Source organism: Larus michahellis, chromosome 1 (assembly GCF_964199755.1).
Source record: "Larus michahellis chromosome 1, bLarMic1.1, whole genome shotgun sequence".
NCBI lineage: Eukaryota > Metazoa > Chordata > Aves > Charadriiformes > Laridae > Larus > Larus michahellis.
In genome coordinates, this window is record NC_133896.1 from 32431776 (window position 1) to 32452806 (window position 21031).

General features: G+C 41.0%; 1 protein-coding gene across 2 annotated transcripts in view; it reads left to right on the top strand.

Moving 5' to 3' along the window:
* The window catches only part of PDZRN4 (PDZ domain containing ring finger 4), a 248818-nt gene that overhangs the window by 178067 nt on the left and 49720 nt on the right, over nucleotides 1–21031 (top strand). The window lies entirely within an intron of this gene.

Genomic DNA, 21031 nt, shown 5'->3' on the forward strand with positions numbered 1-21031 from the left:
GGTACTTCTAGCCTCAACTCACTCACATTGCTGGATCTACTACTGATTAATTCTGGAGGCTTTCAAGGCCCGGATTCCTTTTTTTTTTTTTTTCCAAGGGTGGCAAAAGATTGATTATGCCCAGTAGTGCCAATAGTGAGCTTCTGTCTTTGGCAGACGATGTTGTGTTTGATGGACAAGCTTTCATGTGCAAGACTTATGCATAATAGCTGCTTCTGAAAGCTAACACTTCCTGAATAGAAAATCTGTAAAGGGTTTGACCTTCAGACATATCCTAAAAAGCTTTACATTTCTCATGAGCTCAGGAAGCTCAGTTCAGTGCTAAATCCAGAAGATCCAAGGCACCTTTGCGATGTGTCTGCTTGTCCAATTTATCTGAGTAGGTAAATTCCTAAACTAAGACAGGAAGTTTCTCCGAAGCAGGCTTTCACATATGGTTTAGGATCCTAAAGCATACACCAGTGGAAAAAATGCATTCATACACCAGAATGGAAAAGATGAATCATTTCTTAAAAAGTAAAAGATGGACACTCTTTTGTACAGATAAGTGCAGATGAAAGCATTTCACCCTTCAATTCCTGAACCAATTTTAGCATCCTAATTAGAGGATTAATTATCTCTATGTACTTCATTCAAGTCTTGCAGTTATTTTCCCCATTCTTGATTGGTGATGTGGTTTGACATTACCTTGTGCCAGTGTAGTCAATAATATTTTAGAATTAGTTAAATCCAGCTTTAATTGGTATTGTTCTGTAATGGCAACAGTCGTCCCCACCCCCCCCCATTTCTTTTTCCCAGTGGCTCCACTTTTGGAGTCTTAAGACAAACAATATCTAATGTTTGATCCATTTTAATGATGGATCCTATCTCCATCAATCAATAAGAAACATTTACTGTGGTAACTTCTTCTGCAAAGGAAATAAAATCTGCTGTATAACTGGACCTGCAAAACAGGAAGTTCTGCCTTAGAGACAGGCAAATGCCACTCATACCCAAAATCATAGAATCATAGAACCATAGAATGGTTTAGGTTGGAAGGGACCTTAAAGATCATGTAGTTCCAACCCCCCCTGCCATGGGCAGGGACACCTCCCACTAGATTAGGTTGCTCAAAGCTTCATCCAGCCTCGTCTTGAACACTTCCAGGGATGCGGCATCCACAGCTTCCCTGGGCAAGCTGTTCCAGTGCCTCACCACCCTCACAGTAAAGAATTTCTTCCTGATATCCAATCTAAATCTCCCCTCTTTCAATTTGAAACCATTACCCCGTGTCCTATCATTACACTCCTTGATAAAGAGTCCCTCCCCATCCTTCCTGTAGGCCCCCTTTAGGTACTGGAAGGCCACTATAAGGTCTCCTCGGAGCCTTCTCTTCTCCAGGCTGAATAACCCCAACTCTCTCAGCCTGTCCTTACAGCGTAGGTGCTCCAGCCCTCTGATCATCATGAACTAGATAAAGACATTTTGGTATCTTATTTTATTTTCCCACAATCTATGCCTAAGTTAACCCTTCACTGTTCCAACCTGCTCATTCCTTGTTCTTCTCTCTTTCTGGGTTCTTACTCCTTGCTTACACCACCTCTTGCTCTACATGTGCTAACTACTCTTTGTTAGCCTTTGTATAATTAATAGAGTTCAGTTCAATTCAGAGCAACTGCTGCAGTCCTCATTTCATTTAAAGTTGCTGTGTCTGTTTTGGATGAGAAGAAAGGCTTGCCTGGCTAAATTCCATGTGTATTCCCCAGCTCTCATGGGCTGTCATTCAGTGATGCAGTAAATGCAGCTCTACGGTTCATAAATACAAGAGACCAAGTTCTGTGACTGCATTGCACTTATCATTGATTGAGTTAAAATTCATCTTCTGGTTTTGTGGAAAAAATGTTGATTGGCCAATTTCCTACCAGCAGGCTTATGCTTAATACCAAATCAGATATCATCTGTCTGCACCATTCTAACTTTATGCTGGTTCAACAGTTGTCTGTTCTCCCACAGTGTCATGTAATTGGCATTGTACCATAAACTCGCTATCATGCATTCTGGCAATACATCAGAAATGTGATTATAATCCAGGGTGATACAACTGTACATATATTTAGGATCAGCAAATTGTGGAACCGCTGCATGACCTTTTCTTGCATGAGATATATTATCATGTCCTATGTACTTTACTCTGATGTCTTTAGATAATAGTAGCAATAACACCATGACTAACTCTGTGTCGTGTGTCATTGAAACAGAGAAATGCTCTGTTATTAGATCATTTATTAAAAACAATGGAGATGAGATCAAGTCCATCTCTTACAGCAGAAATGAGACCTATTACATATTCTGATATTTTCAAAGCTACCTGTTTTGTTTCAATTTTTTTTTTTCAATGTACAATTGCACTGGTACCTTCTTGAAGCAGATCTTGAAGGTATGCAGCAGCACTAGGACATAGGAACAGCATTTTGATCATTTTTGCTCATCAATCAGGTTGCCATTTTTACTATTTTGATGCACTTTTTTTTTCACTAAGTTTGAGGTAGAGCATCTACTCAGGGCAGAATAGATGACTGATTTCTGCTGTGATAATGCCTGTGAAAACAAGAGCAATCCGAAATTTTTAATGGCTCCATTTGTTAAGCAGACCTCTTTCCAGTCTCCTTCCCCATGAAATATGCAGTGGGAAGCAATTGTGTAAGAGAATAGAAGGCAAAGCTCAAGGACATGCATAGTTAAATGTTATAGATGTGAAGATTTTTACCATTTCAGGATATGGAATATGAAATGTTATTGATACCGTGTGTAGGTGAGCATACTGCCTCATCTATCTTTATTGCTCTCCTTACATTCACAGTTGTTGATCAACACAGCTAGTTTTGACTACTTTAAAATATCACCTTTATCATCTTATCGGTGCTGTCTAAGGTATTACGCCTTGGTAGCAAGTGGCTCGCTGTGGAAGGTTCACAGGTGGAAATGAAGGGTTTTATATCTCAAATTCTGTGGTTACGGTTTGATTGATTCTCCTCCAACATCTGTCAACTACAAAGCAGTTTCTGCTCTTTACTGTTTATAGGACAAACTGCCTGAGTAAGGCTAACACATACATAGCCTGACATCTTCTAAAGAGAGGGCTGTGCGGAAAGTACTAGGAAAGCCTGTCGTCAAGATGGAGCCCAAATAAAAACTGTTGACTTGTGCTTTTTTCTGCATATTCTTGGTGCACTTAACCAACATACATATTTATGTCTTTATTCCAAAGGTATCCACTATCATATAATTTGAGCACGTCTTGAAAAATAGTGATGATAGGCTGGGCAATGGAAAGTGTGCCAAATGAAATGCCACTAGCAAAAGTGAGATCCAACAGAATGAAGGAGCGTGTGGCTGAATACTGAGAATGGTTTGCTATTAGGGAATGCTAGTTACGGAGTAAATATGCAGAGTAAGCCCCTTTAGTGTTTCACTTGTAATTAGAGTAGTTTGCAGAATCCTGTTCCAGAGATGTTTTTTGATGGGTAAGAAGGCGGCTGATGGACTAGCTGAGTATGATTAGGACCTGTTTGCTATGGAGAAAGGCCTAACTGTTACTCTTGGAAGGCAATGAGAGAGAGTTTTATAGTTAAATGCCATTCTCACTTTTTTCCAAAAATCTTTTAAAGGCTATACGTTTGCCAGACAAGGTACAACTGAGGCACAAAGATGATTTCAGAGACATGTTCCAGCTCTTTGACTACAGTGTTTAAGTTTTTTCATGTCCTGTTGAAAGAGCAGGCCATAAAAACAAGGTACTTGGGAAAGGCTTCCAGAAATTGGTCCACTGCCAACTTGCACCTTTGAATCTGTGCAACATGCTATAGAAGGTAGTATTTGCGTGAGTAGAAGAAAGAGCAGATTTTGATTCCTACATATGAAAAGAAGAGAATATATCTGTAATAGGTGCACAGAAAGTAGAAGAAAAGACAGCTAAAGAGAACTGCAGCATTACATTTTCCTACAGGAAAAGTGCTTACAGCCAGTCTTCCCTGTAATGCTATGAAATCTGTGCAGATCAGCTGTACTTGCACGTCTTTAAAGAAAAGCAAAGATCTATAAATTTACTGTAGTCCAGTCATAATGACCAGAGGTTGCAGTGTGTGTATATACGTGTAATATATATTATAAATGAAGCATCCATTTCCATTTCAACTCTAATTCCCAATAAGCTGGAATTCATCAATATATGTTTGCTAGCAGATCAATATCTAATCTGTTTGCCAATTTAACTGTAGCAGGAGGGTGCATCAGATTGATAATTTTCTAGTCAGTCTCTTGTGTTAACTGAAAAAAAGGGTAAGAAAGTATTTTTACTGTTACAAATGAATGAAATATTTCAAAGCAGTTAAAATGCTTTGCATTCTGATCTAACTAAGCAAGCAGAGAGCCAAAGCTGTTATTTATATTAGAACATTAGATATTTTAGGAGTGGAAGATGCATTGTGTTAGATTAATGTAGCTATTTTATTTAAATTTGCATCTATCCAGTAAAGGAGTGGAGATAATTCAGTGCAGGACCACATGAAAAACATGTTACAGCAGCACAACTGGGAATTTGTGTCATATAAATGAAAGGAAATCTCTAGTAGAAAAGATGCTGTAGCAGCTCTTGGCTTTCACTGTGTGAGTAGATGGATGAGTGTTTCAGTGACTCCTGAAGCTGGAAGGTTTATGCTGCGTTAATGGGAGTGTTTTCATCTGGTAGCATGGATCAAATCCAACGTTTGGCCAGGATGGCTAGAGCTGGAAATCTGCCAGCTATTATACACTACTATTTAGAAACAAAGTGAAAAAGGCTTTTTTATTTTTTTCAGGTTCGCTGTGCACCTGACATTTCTAAAAGATGATCTGTAAAATTCTCTGAGCTCCTGGGAGGGTACGTGGGCATGGATTGCCAAAAGTAGCTGCCTCACATACCCACTCCTAATAGCACTTCCTATTGCCATCGTTGGAATCAGGCTACCTAGGTGGAAGTGGTTGGTCTGAGCCAGTGGGATGTTTCTTGCATTCTCTCTGTGGTTCACTGGAAAAGTCAGGCTCATTCAAACATACTGTCACTTTGGATTATTATTCTTCTTTTGGAGGAATCCAAGGCACTTTGGGGCATCTTTTTCAGAAATTGTTGTTATGACATGACATTTAAACTGATTTCAAAATAGTCCTACATATTTAAAAGGAAAACAACCTGCTCTCTGAAGGTTGGGATTGCAATGATCTCCTTTCAGTATGGATCTTCTGTATATATGGCATTCTGCAAATTATATATTCTGTTTCACAGAATGACTGTATTTATTACCAGAGGAAAATAGATTATTAATTACAGCCAAAGGCTGCTTTGATTAAATATACAATTAATTAGCTATGCTAAGCCTATCCCAAAGCTCCCAATATTTTCAGCTGGATGGTTTTTCTAGTACTTTTAATTAAAATTGTTCTAAAAAGCCACAAGTTAGCTGCGTGTGCACTTAAACTAAAGTTAGCTCTTCAGTGTTTTGCTGGTTTCTGTATGCCATCTAATTAATGTGTAGTGATTAAATGCACATAAAATCAGCTGAAATACAAGGTAATTTGTGCAGATATGGAGCAGTGGAGAGCTTTTACTAGTCCTTGGCATGATTGTTTTATCTTTGAAAAATAATTTTGAAAGGCTGCAGATGATAAGTGTTTTGATGAAGCAAATATGGAAGACGGCCTACCAACCAGACACAGCAAAAAAAGCAGCAACAGAGATTTACTTACAGAGATGGAGGTGTTTGCTTTTCAGCATGCAGCTTGTCTTTGTTTCTGGAGGTGCAGGCTCCTTGTCGTCTGTCCTCAAAGTTTGGGAATCTCACCTAAATTCCTCTGTGCTGTCTGGCAGTTTGCATCTCACTCCTGTTTTGATGAACTGACGGCTGCATGGCTGGGAGGTGGCTTAGAGCTATGTTTTCCTTCATGATTTATGAATAAAGGTAGGGTTGAGTTTTCCAGTGGGACCAATAAATCGAAGAGCTCCTACAAAAATCCACAGGTTTTGTTTTTCTGTGTGCCAGCAGTACTCTTGAAATCTCTCTCTCTCATTACTGCTGAACTATTTTTAGCGGAGATCTCTGAGAAATCAGTTTGTAGATATTGAAAACTATGCTTAAAGGGGACAGGGTGTTTGTCTTCTGGGATTGCCTGGAATTTTTGGCAGCTCCACGCATGTGTGTGGGTGTGCATGGGGCAGCGGGCCCTTTTTGTCACACTAGTGAAAAATTAAAGAAATAAAGACTGGATCACTGGCTGGAGCACATGTTGTTCCAGACGCTGGAAGGGCAGCCCTACAGGTCACGGTGATGAGCAAGGAGGGGATTAGAGCAGATATGTCCAAGTACACTTCGCTCAGACAGTTGCTTCGTCTTTGTGTCCCTCACCAGCCACTTCTGCATTTGTCCTTTTCCTCTAGTGGTGGCAGAGCTACCCAGTGCACACAGCTTATGGCCCTGTGGTTAAAGCAAAGTCCTATCAAGGTTTGAGCCCTCCAGACCGTGGCCTTGGATTAAGATCATCTGTTTCCTGGTGGACACTCCATCCATGAGACTATTGTTCTATCAATCAGACCCATGAGCCTCAAGCGGTGTGGTCACTTGCCACAAGGTGTGTGATCACACGGTAACATTCTGTTGCTTTGTTGATGTTTTTTTAATTCTCATTTGTTGCCTTTAGTCTTTGTTTTCTGTGTGATTCCCCATGAACAAGAGGGGAATGCCAAAGTTGCAAGTGATTTTTAATGGTAAAAATATTTATCAACAAAGAGGCCAGTGAGAGCGTACAGGGGAGGGAGGTAGAGGCAGCATGGAAGGAAATTTGTTTTTTTAGCTGAAGGTAGGGTCAATGATAATCTCCAGTGTCCTGTGGTTGAACTTTAGTTTACAATTACACTATTCTGGATTATAAGGTGCTCTTCTGTCTTGTTCCCTCTTTTTCCTTCTCCTCCTAAAGGCAGCAAAAGTCTGCTGGATAGCTTCGATGAATTTCCTGCAGGGTGAGGAAGATAAGGTCCAACATAAGGAAGAGCTGTTCATCATAACAAAACAATATATACTGTCTCCAGAAGTACTGCCTTACGTTTCATACAACTTCATACCTTTTTGTTCTTTTTCACCTGTTGTTAATGTCTTTTGCCAAAAAGAAAACCTACCTTTGTTCGGATTGATATTAGTATTCAGAAAGCTCATCCTAAATATGCCACAGGAGAAGTACCAAGTTGATGTTCGAGTTCCTAGCTGGATGTTGGATCACCCCTATTATGTCTCTGCACAGATAGTTTGTCATAGCACAGTACGTGTCCTAATCTCATGTTTTTTATGTATATGAGCCGCCAGCTTTTAATGGTACATTAGCTTAATTTGTACTTGGCAAAAATTATGTTCCAGTTTTGCACATCTTGTTCTATAAGTATCTTTATACTTCAGGCAACAATATTCTGGCCTCCAATCAAATACGCCTCTAACTTTTTTCAAAAAACTTTTTTTTTTTTAATTACAATTAATTTTACATGTCTCAAGCATTGTTTTTCATGCATGTTCCAGAGGGCTAGTTAGTTTATATAGCAACATGTATTCTAGCCTTTTCATCCTGAGGACTCTCCGTCCATTCTTTTGACACAGAAGGGAGTTTCTGAATGTGTCAAACGTCCTGTGAATGGTCGTTTAAAAGCCTTTCTCCTGCAATGTGACAAAGAACAGGCATATGCTACACATCACAACTTAAAAGCAAACCAGCATAGTAGTGTCCTGACCCAGCTGTATCCATGTGCTACACTGTGCAAGTTAAGTGCACAGAGAGCCCAGTTTTATGGTTAACTCTGCCCATATCCGCTGTGTTACTGAAGCCGAGAGTTAGAAACCTGAGGGCAGAGCCGTTTCTGGTGCCAGCAGTGTGCCAGCCTGCTGCAAAGGGAACGTGCCAGCAGCAGAGCTGGACGGAGCCACGTGAAGCACTCCCAGCTGGGAGATGTTCTTTGCAGCCGTCGTATTTTCCAGGAGCTGTACCTGCGAGCCATTTACATCTTTATCTGCCAACTGGTGTCCAGACCTTAAATGGAGTCCTTCAGATGTCAGATAGATTGGAAATGCAGATTCTCTGGCACAAGAACTGGCCTGTTTCTGCTAACACTGTTCTGCATTTCCCCTCTTGGTAACACGTCCAATACCAGTCTTAAACATTGGTGACATTTGGAGGTACATGAACAAGGGTCAAATGTCAGTCATAACTTTCACCTGTTATTGCTTTGTGCTGTTGCTGCAGCTTTTATCAAACTTCAACATCTGTCCTTATTCCAATTTGCTTTGCGACTGCTCTTTTTTGAGATTCAGAGTGCTTTGCAAACAAGAGCTCAGCCACACGGTGTTTCTGAGGTGTACTGCAACAAGCACGCATCATGCTTGGAGGTGGTGCTCTGCGTATATGGCAAAAAAAAAAAAAAATCCTATGTTCTATGTAAAATAACCACAAGCGTTTACTATTTAAGTCAGAGTAGAACTCTACTGTTTTACCTTCAGCGTAACAAGAGCCAGGGAAAAAGTCAAAATATAGTCAAGTTAAGTGACTGTGCACAGATGACAGGGCCAAGGCAGTGATAAAGGCAGACCTTGGACATTCTCAGTCCTGCACTGTCCAGTTCACAGCTCTGCTTCCTTTTTGTGTAACATAACTTTTAAATGGAAAAACACTCATTATCTGAGTGCAAGAGCTGGCACAATATGTATTTCCATCATAGCTGTTCTGGGCTTCAGGATAAATACCTCACACCTTTACAGCCGCTTTCAAACCCAGCTCATTACAGTCTTTTGTGTAAATCCTTCTAAATTCACAGATAATGGACAAGAGGGGCTCTGAGGGGCTTACAGCCAACTATGTTAGTGAAGCTGCTTGAGGAAGTCCGAGAGCTGAGAAGCCTAATATATTATGGGAGAAAAAGAAATGATTGCCCATGCACAGCAACAGCTATACTAAATGAAATACCTTAGTTGTTTTCTGTTTTATTTTTTCACAAAATACCCAAAGGCAATAATCCACTTTCTGGATTAACAGCCTGTAAAATATTGCTCTAAAAAAAATAAAACCATCTTTGAGCTAACTTATGGCAACACAGAAGGCATCAAGCAGCAGTGGAGTCTCCGCTGTGTTGTACTTGTGTAACTTGAAACCACGCTGAGTGAACGCTTTTTTCTACTTTTATAAGACATGGGAAGAGTAATTTCTGTCCAAGACTATAAATCAGACCTCATCCTGGGAAATATGTTTACAACACCCTTGAATACTGCTATCTATTAATAGAGATGTTCTCCCTGGATTACCAAAAGCCATAATAAAACATATTTATAATTTTTCAGCATTTAAAAAATCTGTTCTTTTTCCTGTCTTCACCCATTTTATTTTAATGCCTGATTTTTTTGTCTCTAAATTCTCCAAAACTGAGGTCATGCCATTTGGTAAATGGAAAGGATATTCACACACCATCCGAGGCGCTGAAATTTCTAACCAGCTCAGTTCGGTAAACTCCTTGTTGTCATTGGAGAGAGGTGGCCATTTCCAGAGTGTGATTCAACTTACAGCTAGTTTACATCTCTGACACTCTCTCCTCACCTCTCATGTCTTTGACTATAGAAGAATTGTCAGTTAAATTAGGTGTCTGACTGTGGTGGTCTGAGTATCTTCTGCCATGCTGTATATTTCAAATTAAAACTAACAGGTATTTTCCTGAATAAATTATGTGAGTAATTGTACTTGTGCAACAGCTCAAGACCTGTATATTTTGGCTTGGATAAGTATTTCCAGCTATGCATGTAGATCACCCTACCAACACTCGGGTGGAAGCTTTGTTTCTATGTCTCTCTGTTTTGTTTTGTTGTGGGTTTTTTCCCCCATATCTCCCCAGTTTTTGTGTTTTCTGGCATTTGTGAAGAGGCAGATGTACCAGTGCTTCACTTTTCTTCTAGACACTTGTTTTGGATTTAAGTGCGAGTGGGTGAGATTGGTGTCCCAAATGGAAAGTCAACACAGGCAGCAGTTGGCTGGGCAGGCAGTTTGTCTGGTTGCTCTGTAATTTGGTCTAGCTGATACCACCTAAGTTACTGGAAGGCTGGTCTTCCCTAACGCTTACAAAAACCACTGTTAGGTTGATAGAACTGGTAACTTTCACCCTTTGACCGGCAGCTCGTCCATGTCTTCAGATGGATATGCAGAAAATTAATGGTCAGAATAGGTAGCTATGGGTTTTGTGTGAAAGTGAAATGACACAAGGGTGACATAGATGACACAGATTTTTCTTCAGCTTGTGCCAAGCGTTGATTGTAGAATCTGGTGAACTGCTCAAGCACATTACTGGCAGTAGTGTAGATGAAACTAAGGTGGAAGTGAGTGCTGGAGATTTGCTTCTTATTCTCATGCCGCCAATACTTTCTGATACCAAAGGATGTCCAAAGTGTAGTCCATGTTGATTTTGCTATAGTGAAGCAGAAGTCTCTCTATTTTTAAGGTTGAGCACAGTTAAATGGGAAAATCTTAAGGACTCTGAAATTCAGTTTGAATTTTCTTGATAGTTGATGTGCCTCACAGAAGATCATTTGAGGGTTATTGTCCCAAATTTGAGGTCACTTGAGGCTTCTGAGGTGTATTCCCCTGGAAAGGTAAATTTTCTTAAAACTGAATGGTCACATCACATTTCTGTGTGTGTTCAGGAATCAGAGCTCAGTTTTGATTGTGTTGCATATCTTATGCAGGACATGTCTACTACTTGGTGGGAAAATTGAAAACAACATAAATAGTTATTCTTTCAGTATAAACATGACCCTAATGTAGATCTGCATCAGAGAATTTTAACTGCAAATGCAGGGTGTTTAATAGTAAAGAGCGATTGCTGTCTTCCTCTTCAACCTGAAGACCTGGTTGGCTCTACTGTACACCGTGTGTGCCTTGTGTCCAGGTAGCTGCATGAAGTACAGCCTCATTTTATCACAGTCTGCCCCTTTTAAAGAAGATTTTCTTCCTTTTGGGGAAGATACAATCTGCGTCAAGCAGAAGAGTTTAAAAAAACTCTCAGAAGGATTTGCACAGGTACGTGTTTTGAGTGGAGGGGGGAAAGCACCTGAAGAGCGAAGGGGTAGAAGGTGGGCTTTGAGTGGAACACGGGCAAGATGGAGGAAGAAAGCAATTGCCTGTAAGGTGAATAACCCTAACATTTTAATAAAGGTGATTTTTGAAATGGGGTTTTTCAGTGATCTAATTTTTAGCACAGCCCCCAGAAGCAGTTATACTGGCATAACTGTGAGGCAAGGGACACCAATGTTGAGAGAAGTAGTAGCAGGATGAACAGGGAGATTTGTTAAACTAGTTCAGAATGCAGGAGATGAGGGAATAAAATTAAATGCTGTACCTATGCTTTGGATCATTGTAGGATTTGCTAGACTTCAAGTTCAGTATGCACATTATGGAAGGTGTTAAAGTAGAATTTGAAGAAAAGGATGATCAGACACAGGGAAGGCAAAGGGTAAGTGGGATATAATGAATTGCAGACTAAGCAGGGATAGGTGGTTACAAAGTCAGGCTAACCTGATAGACTTTTTGATTAGCAAATGCTTTATCTTGACAAAGAGTATGTAGTAGCTCCTCTTTATCTGGACTTCAGATAAACAAAAATATCTGATGTGGTATTTTAAGGGAAAATACTAGCTAAAGTGGAACAGAAATGGTTAGATAAGCAGTCATAAGGAGGATATGGAGTTGGCTCTGGAGGAATATCTATCTACATATAGTGTTAAAAAGGAAAGTGAAAGGCTGGAGAGAGGTTATTGCTGGAGTTCCAGAAGGGTTTGTCTTTGCAGTGATCTTGTTTAATACTTTTATTAGTGACCTTTGCAGAAATTTCAGCAAATTTCACCTGCCAATTCCTAATGACATGTCTAATGTCTTTTAAAATACCAAAGGCTTCAGCAGTACTGGGAGGTTTACCTGGGAACCCTGGGGGGAAGAAGGAGGAGGGCAGGAGGGGAGAAGGCTAAATATTGAGGGAAGAAGGTGGAGGAAAAAAAGATAAATGCTGTAATAAGTCATGGTTTAGGAAAGTACAGTAATCTTATTTGCTCTACTACCAGGAGTTTTCCAAACACGGCTGTTGTGACCATCTGAGTGGGATGGAGGGTGCATTTCAGAAGAGTAGCCTTCATCTACCCATGCTAGCTCCTTAACTCTAACCCTGCTTAATAACTGGTTAGATGATACTTAATTACTTCAAAATATAGCTTCGGAAAGTGGTGTATAATTTCTTGCGTTCCAAAATGTCCAGTAACCTGATGGAAAGACTCTTGCAGAGTGAAAGACATGATTTCATACTCACTTATGCTAAGTTCAGCTTTTCCGATTTCTAAGCAAATGACTTACTCATTAGGCTGCTGTGTGAATATGCAGCTGCTGCTGCCCCCAATCCTTGCTGTCCTCATTTTTTGAGGAAAAGTCTTGTGTTCCATTGGTTTTCTTACTTTTAAAGAAGTCCGGCTGACTAGCCTGGGCCTGGAGTAAAAGGGAAGATCTGCTGGGTAGAAATGGCTGCATAACTGCCCTGGCAGTGAAGTGACAGCTCCAGAAGTCCCTTTTGAGTTTGCTGCCAGCCTTTTGTGCCTGATGGCTCTTTGCTTGCCCCGTACACCTCGTGCATCTCCTGCCTGACAGCCTCTGAGGGGCTCCGTGCCTCCTCCTACCCAGACAACAGAGGGTGAAATGAGGATACTGAATCCCTTCTGGTACTCATGCACCTCGTCTGCTGATCATGCATGAGGATGTCAGATGGGACAGCGTTGCTATCTCTGAGATCACAGTGCCACAAGCTGCTCAAAGTAATCCCTCTCTCGCTCGATGGAGCCGGGCGATGTACTGGATGTGATGGCTTGCCTGCAGCTCGTTTCGGCTGACTGCAGCAGGCATCAGGGGGAAGCGGAAGGTTAAGATGGCACGGCTGGGTACCTGACCTCACCGTTTCTGGGTTTTCCTAAGGCTGAGTTTTGGAGGGTGAGGTGTGAAAAAAAAGGCATGTTCTGAATGTGTGTGAGATAGCACTGGCTACCTTAACTGTGTTTTAGTGAGACTTCTGCACTGACAGTTGAGTGTGATGGTATTTCCATTTGCTATTAATGAAAGTACTCGAGGCCAGTATGCCAATTCTTTCCCACAAAAATCTTCTTCTCTGAGAATCTCCATCAAGAGCAGATTTGTCTCCTATGTATGTAAATATTGAATTTTCACAGAATTCAAACCTGCAGTCCCTTTTCTGAGCATTTTGCTTGTTGTCTGACAGATTATCAATAATTAACTGCAAAGTAGTCACAGTGAGAAACAAAACCATGAATATTAACTTGGCAGGTTTATTTTTTAATTGTCTGCCTGAAAAGCTACCTGTGCCATTCCTGGCTGGAATCTCACCTGGTATTCCCATCTCTTATACGAATAGTAATCAAAGAATTTTCTTTATTGTGATATCTTGGAGGCAGACCTGAAACACAGCGGACAAAATGGTTTATGCTCGTAACAAAGAGCGATGCTATGAGGGTTGGAGACCTGCGGCCGGGTGGTTCACTCTCAGATGTGGAAGCTGGCCAAATTTCCCCAGTGGCCTGGCCTTTCCGCCACGGTTCCATGTCAGCGACTGAGCCCAACAAGTGTCAGGACGAATTCAAATAGCAGAATTGATTGCTGGGCATGATTTATGCCTGTCTGCCTCTCCTTGGGTGGGGAAGGTTTGTTTAAATTTTGCCCTGCCATTTTGAACTGGCTTCAGACATTTCTGAATTTATTGGAAGTCTCTGCTTTTCAGCGGCAGTTCTTTTCACCAATAGCTTTACGCTATGACATTTTACTTGACTAGCTTGTAAAGCCAGCTTACCGTGAAAGTTTAAAGGAACCTGGTTTTCTTAAAGAATATATTTATCTGCAGTAACATGAAAGCTGTTCTCAAATCCTACGTGATGTGGGGTTTGAAACAGGAGTCTATTTGATTTTAAATTTAAGGGGGAAAATATTCTTTTCTCCAACTGAGCCTTTCTAAAACATAACCTTTCCAACAAGTAAGGTGGGAAGAAACCCTTGAATCCAGGTACATCTGAACTGTAAGAGCATGTAGAATTAGGACTTGGTTGAAATTTGCACTTGACTACTATATACCCATCCAGATGCAGGTCTATGCTGCTCCTCCCTGAACAGGTCTTATTCTTTAAAGTACAAATAAAGATTCTACAAGCTGTGACATTGCAACATCGTATTTTGGTTTCTTTAAGTAGAAATTTTATGTTTTGCAACAGTTTCTTGCCACCTGCTGAAGAAAGCTGCAGAAGTTATTGTGAATAAGCACTACAAGGCGACAGTCATGGTTAGATGGCACATATGACATCTTAAAAGCTGGCTGTGAGCTTTAATTAAGGAGTTCAGTTGAGAAGCGTTACCTTTCAGTGTTGCTGGTTTTGGTGAAAGGACTTCATTTGATCAGGAACTTTGCTTTTACAGACACTATCCTGTTTTTGAAGCTTATTAAAAGCATTTCTAGATAGTCAGCTGTTACTTGATCATTCTTTTATAAGCAGACATAGAGCTTTTTTCTCCCTTTATAAAATAATCCTGTACAGTAATTTGTATATTGCCAGGAGGAATTTACATGCACCTAGCACTTCTCCTTTAATATATAATGTTAAAAAAAAACCAAACAAAAAGCACCTTATTTCTTCTATCTCTTATCTACCTTTTTATTTTATGAAATGTCATATAAATTAAAAAAAAGAAAAACACTTCTTAAAAGGACTTCTTTCCTGAGAGAAAACAAAGATGACATTGCCCTTGTCTTGATATCCCACAGTGTGCCATAGTTGCAGTATTTTCTTTGTCTAGGCCATAAACTTTATTTTCAAGTGTGTCTATTTTAATTCATGTCCCTTTATAATTCGTTGTCTAAATTCTCAGCACGGATGTATAATAATCACTGTTTTTACTGCAGCAATATCCAGAAGGCCCTACTTACTTTGGGGCTGTGTGGTGCTTGATACTGTATAACCAAAAAGACACAGTCCTTGCACCTAGGTGTTTTTTTCAAAATAGGTAAGTATAGGAGGTATAAAGTGTGCATTTCAGTATTTTTTTTCAGTGTTCTAATTAAACTGTTCATGCTGGGTTTACATAAGATAATCAAAAGGCTGCCAAATAATCTCATTGCATGTTAAAGGATAACTCTGTTGCTTAGAACAGAAAGAATTACTCTGTGTCGTTGTTGAAAGGTCTTTTCTGCTCCGTGTGCTAAACTGCACCATCTGATGTCCTCGCATGGCAATTGAAAGCAGCAAGAATTGCCCACATGTATCCAAAGGCAGGGTTTTTCTCTGAACAGTTAACACAGAGATTCATCAAAATCTGCTTGGATTTCTCTGGTATTTGTAGTATTACAAGGCAGTGGTACAAATCTGATTCACGCGGCGTATTCAGTGGCCAGTCGACTGCACAGCCTTGGCTACAAGCCATGTGTAAGCTCCCTGACATATTTTTCAGCCATTTGGTCCTTAACAGCCTTGCCGTGCCTCGGAGAGCTGGAACAGCAGCTCTGACACGGTCCTGCCAGACACTCAGAACTGCCTGGAAAAAGGAAACTGATGAACGTTGTGTGAACTTCCTCGGTAATTACCCTTTCCCGGTGTTTGGAGAGCCTGTTGCAGAAACAAACCAGCTTCTTCATTCTCTCCTGAAGCCAGTATGGAAGGGCTTCACGAGTAGACTTCATGCAGGGGAAGATTCCTGTTAAGTAAGTGCTAAAGCTGTACAGGAGTGGCAGCTGCTGCTGACACTGCAGAGACCAAGCCCAAGAAGATAAAGGAAGGAAAAGGAGCAAGAGAAAGATAAGGGAGGGAAGCCAAAGAGGCAAACAAAGTAAAACAGTGGAGGAAAATGGTGAGGGAAGGCAGAGATATGGAGAGAGGAAGGAGAGAGACGCTCCAGAAGGAGGAACAGACATAGAAACACTGGGACAGAAATAGCAGCTGTAATTGCTTTCCAGCCAGGAAGGAGCTGCAAGCTCTTACTACCGAGGATGTGTGCACAGCCGTGGTGCTGTATAAATAATGTAGTATTAGGCTGGTCGGAATGTCCACATCTCTTTCCGTTTTTCCTGCTAAGAAGGAATGTGGAAATTAAACTTTAGAAACTAACAACTTAAAATATTTCTATGACAAAGCAGTAAGCCATCACTCAGTAGAAAGGTAAAGAAATTCTACAAGACTAAATAGTCTTTAAAGGAGTATCAAAGTAGGAGAGAGAGAAGCAAATGGGAAGAAACAGACAAAAATATGTTTTATAAGAGATCTCTCTATATATACATCTACATGTAGTTTCTTTTGTGTTCATTGTGTGTAACTAAACGTGTACAAGCATACTGTCATTAATATTACCTGCTCTCATGGATGTTAATAATACCTGCTGTCTTGATCAAATGAAAATTGTTGTTAAGCTTTCCTAAGAGCTACTGGGAACTTTCTGGTACAAAAGCATCTGATGGACTTTTGAATAGCAGATGAAGCTCAGTCACTTACTTAATTATATCAAATGAGTGGCTCCTCTGAATTCACATTTTCTTCTTTGATAAAGAGATCAAGGAAGTTACCATATGCCATGTTCCAGAAGCAGGATGATGATAAACTTTATTGAACTCTATTGCTGTGTCAGCCCTCATTGCTGAGCCACTGTAAATACCTATGAGCTCATGAAAAGTATTTTTAAAACATTTAGTCCCGTAAAAAATTGGAAGGAATTTTTGCAAGTACTGTTATGCACCAAAAAAAAAAAATGCCAATATGCTTCTTCTGGAGTAAAGCCATGAAAATCAATGGAGAACAACAGTGTCAAATCAGTGTCGAGGCTGCATGAGAGAAGAATGGGAAAATAAGGAAAGGGGCCCTCCGAGTTTTATTTCAAGAGAGGAGGAGCCTATTGTATTCTTTCAAGATGACAATACACAGTGAGAAATGCATGCTAAAATAGAGGAAGTCTGTTGTACGTTCATTAAAGAAAAGCAAGTGCAGATGTTTTAGGGAGCACTCTAACCTTAGCACTTCCGTGTCGTCGGCAGTGGACATGAGGTTGGTTTAGATGTGTGGCAGCACCTGGGGCTGGCCAGCGTTTCAGTCAGGGATGGGACCAGGCTCAGCGCTGACGTTGGGTTTAACATTCCTGCTGTTTTGCAGCGTGAAACACTAGCATATGGAGCACCCTCTTGGCCGAGGCAAAACTCTACGTATGAGAGAGACTGGAGGTAACAAGCTGTCAGCTGCTCTTCTCTGCAGCTTTTAAGAGCCAGCCCAGTGCCTTGGTGCTTGCTGGTGGATGTGCTGGCAGAAAGGTGCTCCCTTGCTGGGGTGAGGATTGTTGTGCGTGGAGGAAGCAGGCTCCCGGTGCCAGCACCACAGGCGGGAGCAGGACGGTGAGACCCATCTGCCTGCGCTGCTGCCGCCGTCCATCCTGCTCCTGCACAGCTGGAGCGGGAGGGAGTTAGTCCTCTGCCCTGGGAGAGCTCTAGCTCTTGCTGTGCTACCTTAAACTGAATTTAAAAATAAAAAAAATCAAAAAAATCTGCCTTGTGCTTAACCGCATGCCTTAAATGGGGAATTTTAATAATGTGCCAACAGCAGCAGTTTGGAGTATCTTACTGAGGAAAAGGTCACCGTGCCCATAAGTTATCCTAGCATTTGATCAGTGGACTCTTTTAAAAAGACTTTAAGTCTCATTATTCACTGCTTATAAAGTCACTTGAGATATAAAAAGTCTTTTTATAGTAATGAAAGAACTCCCACAATTAGCCGGAAGGCAGCCATCTATCTTTTTAAAGTACTCGGTTCGGAGGAGACCAGGAGTTTCAGGCGTCTGTACGTGGAAGAATTGTTATGACAGTGATAAGTGTAACATTCATGTGGCGATGCCAGCCATGGCTGAGTTCATGGAAGGCTGAGATGTTTTTTTTAGAAGTGAAAGACTGACTTTTTTTGTTAGTGAAGTGTAGAATATGATTCCCCGAAAAGGAGAAAAGTGACTACACATTATTTGCGGAGTACTGGAATCTGCCGTTCAGCCATTCCATTATTCTCCGGGAATTACAGATGATTAAAGAATGTCTTGAATTTGATCTCCTAAAACTTTAATGGCAGCTACCTTTTGAAGTGCCTCTTCCCTGAGAAAAATGCATACGCTGGAAGAGAAATTAGAGAGTGAGCTTGTGGTAGAGCAGAGACACCGTGAAGTTCACAGGAGAATACAGCGTTCAGTGCAGGGGCTTAGAGATAAAAATGATTTGTTCTGAGCATACACACTGGCCTTTGATTGTATTTTTCCCCACCATCAAAGGGTTGCTGTATGTGGTAGATCTCGTGAGAGTTTTATATAATGTCCTATACACAAATAGAAAAAGTTTGCGATGATTAATGTAATAAATGTTGATCTAATTATATCAAGAAGTAACTCAACGTATTTTATGCATGCGACAGCTAGTTTAGTCTTTATTGCCCTCAGGCAGAATCCTAATATCATCAGAAAAACTGTTTGTCAATATTAAAAGCAATTTACATAGTAAATACACTCCAGCCTTGTTACATCACCATCTGGACTAGTTGAGCGTTCGTGTTGGTACCAGGAGGTGCCGGTGAAGGCAGACCCTCACAAGTGTTCCAACTATCCAGCTGTCACTGTGGGAGGATGACAAGTGCCAGCGTTCCCACCCTGCGGGAAGGGGACAGGTTCAGTGAGGTGGCAGCGGGAGGTCTTCGTGGAGAAGAGTTCATGAAAGGAAAGATGGAGGGTGCTGGAATCAAGAGGCACAAGATAAAGGAGACCCTGGGGAGCAAAGAAGGGTCCGCACTGAAAGGAAAAGGCAGAAGTAAGAAAAGCAAACAGCCTAAGAGAGAGAAGAGAGAGAACAGAGGTAGGAAAGCAAGGGAGACAAGAATGACACTTGAATACCAGCTGGAAGAGGATGCAAGAAAGATGGCCATGGCAACTAGTCACATGTCTGCCGGGCAAATTGAGGGGGTCAGAAAAGAATAGCAGCTGCTCACAAATGCATGTCTACAAGCACTTGTCTCTGGGCAGCTCACTATGAAACTAATGCAGTGATTCTTAGATTTAATTTGGTTGTTTCATTTCACTCACAAACCAAGAGAATTGCAGATAACACAAAGCAAGGGAATTGCAGATAATAGCATGTTCTCTCTTTCAAAACTCAAGTGAACCTTTTCTGAGCTGTTGCTGTACTTTCTGAGCTGAGCTTTCTGAGCTGTTCTGATGTTGTTGAACTTGAAAAGGACTTGCAAGTGCATTGCTCTAACACACAGTGAGGAGGTGGAGGGGGTATTCTCCGGTTACGCAGACTGACAAGCTTCATGTTATGAAGTGCAGAAATTCAGGTCACATTTTGGCCACAGATTAAAACTGATAGCTCAGTAGTGCTTTTAAACTTGTTGGAGCAGGCACAGTTATCCTGGAGGTGTGAATTATAGCATGCAAGTGCTTTTCTGAAATATGTCTCAAGTTGAGGGCCCAGTTCCACAAGGAGACTTTAGGCATGGAAATATCAGGTGACTCCCAGGGTGGACTTTTCCATACACCGTTAGAGGAGATTGAAATGCTGAAAGGCATTTGTGGTGAATGATGGTTGTGCCTAACCCAGTCAGCTGTAAGCAGGCTATAGGCATGCTTTTCCTTTTACTATACTATATATCTTAATTGTAATTAGTAAGTCAGTAAATTTGAGATTTAAAACCCCAAACCTCCTCCTAAAGGTGGAGGTGTTGGGATCTTCAGTGCTTTCTTTTCTTACAATGGACTTGCCTTTTCTTTCAAAATGCGAAGCATGATTCTGCACACAAAGTTCTGGGAGACACTTCTTGTGGTAGTGGTTTCATTTTAGTTAGAGATGACTGGGTAGAGAAGGAGAAAAAGATATTAAACTAGAGTTTGTGTTTGTTGGAGAACAAAAGTTGTACAAGCACTTCTGTATTAGTTACCTTGCTCACTTGTTTGCCATTGGGATGAGAACTATTTCGCCGTTCTCTGTACACCTACCTGGGTCACTTCTTTTCCAATCCAATTTAAAAATCTTTGGAATTCCCTAGGATAGCTCATTAGACAATACTTCCAGGCAGTGTCCAGCTCTTCGCTGGCATCTTTTGGGGTTGTGACATGTGCTTCATCAAGATGAGTTGCAGCTGCCAGACCTGCCCACAGACGCACTGATTGTGATGGACAACCCTGACAAAATAAAGTATCATCTTGAGGTCAGTTGAGAGAAGGGTGCTTTTTTCTGACAGCTGCTGTTTAGATAATCAAAATTTCTGGGAAGTCACTGGGTTGTTTCCATCTGGAAGGAAGCTGTACAGAGTGGAAACAGGTATATTTCTACGTTCTCCCACTTTTTGTAACATTTATTTTGTCTTGCTTAGTTTATGGCTTTTAAGCCGTAGGCTTTTCAGCCACAGTAGATTTCTGCTAAATACTGGGAAAATGAAGTGGTGCTGGTTACGCACAGGAAGATACACAGAAGGCTGCAGTACTGGGCATTGCCTGGGTCTGTTCAGTATTGTCAAACCAGCTACACAGCCTATCAAACAGGACAAGCCTCAGCTCTACAAGTAATGGAGATGTAATTCTCATTACAAGAGACTGTGGTTCAGACTGAGGAAAGCAGCCAGAGCCTGCATGTTCAGCTGCTTATGTAGCTTTTAGGAGGGATGACAGGATTTGGTGGTCAGGGCAACAAAGGAGCAAATGGGAACAAGCATGGCTTAACTCATCCGGCTAAAGAAGAGCAAATGTCATTAACCAGCATAATAAAAGTTGTCCCCTTACTGAACTTGCCTGAACCCTGACTGAGATAGTGGTATTGGTAATGACTGAATTCGCTACCTTTTAGATGAACTTGCTCAAGCAAATGCAGCTTAGTACTGAACTGTAACCTGAAAGGTCAGTGTGTTGAATG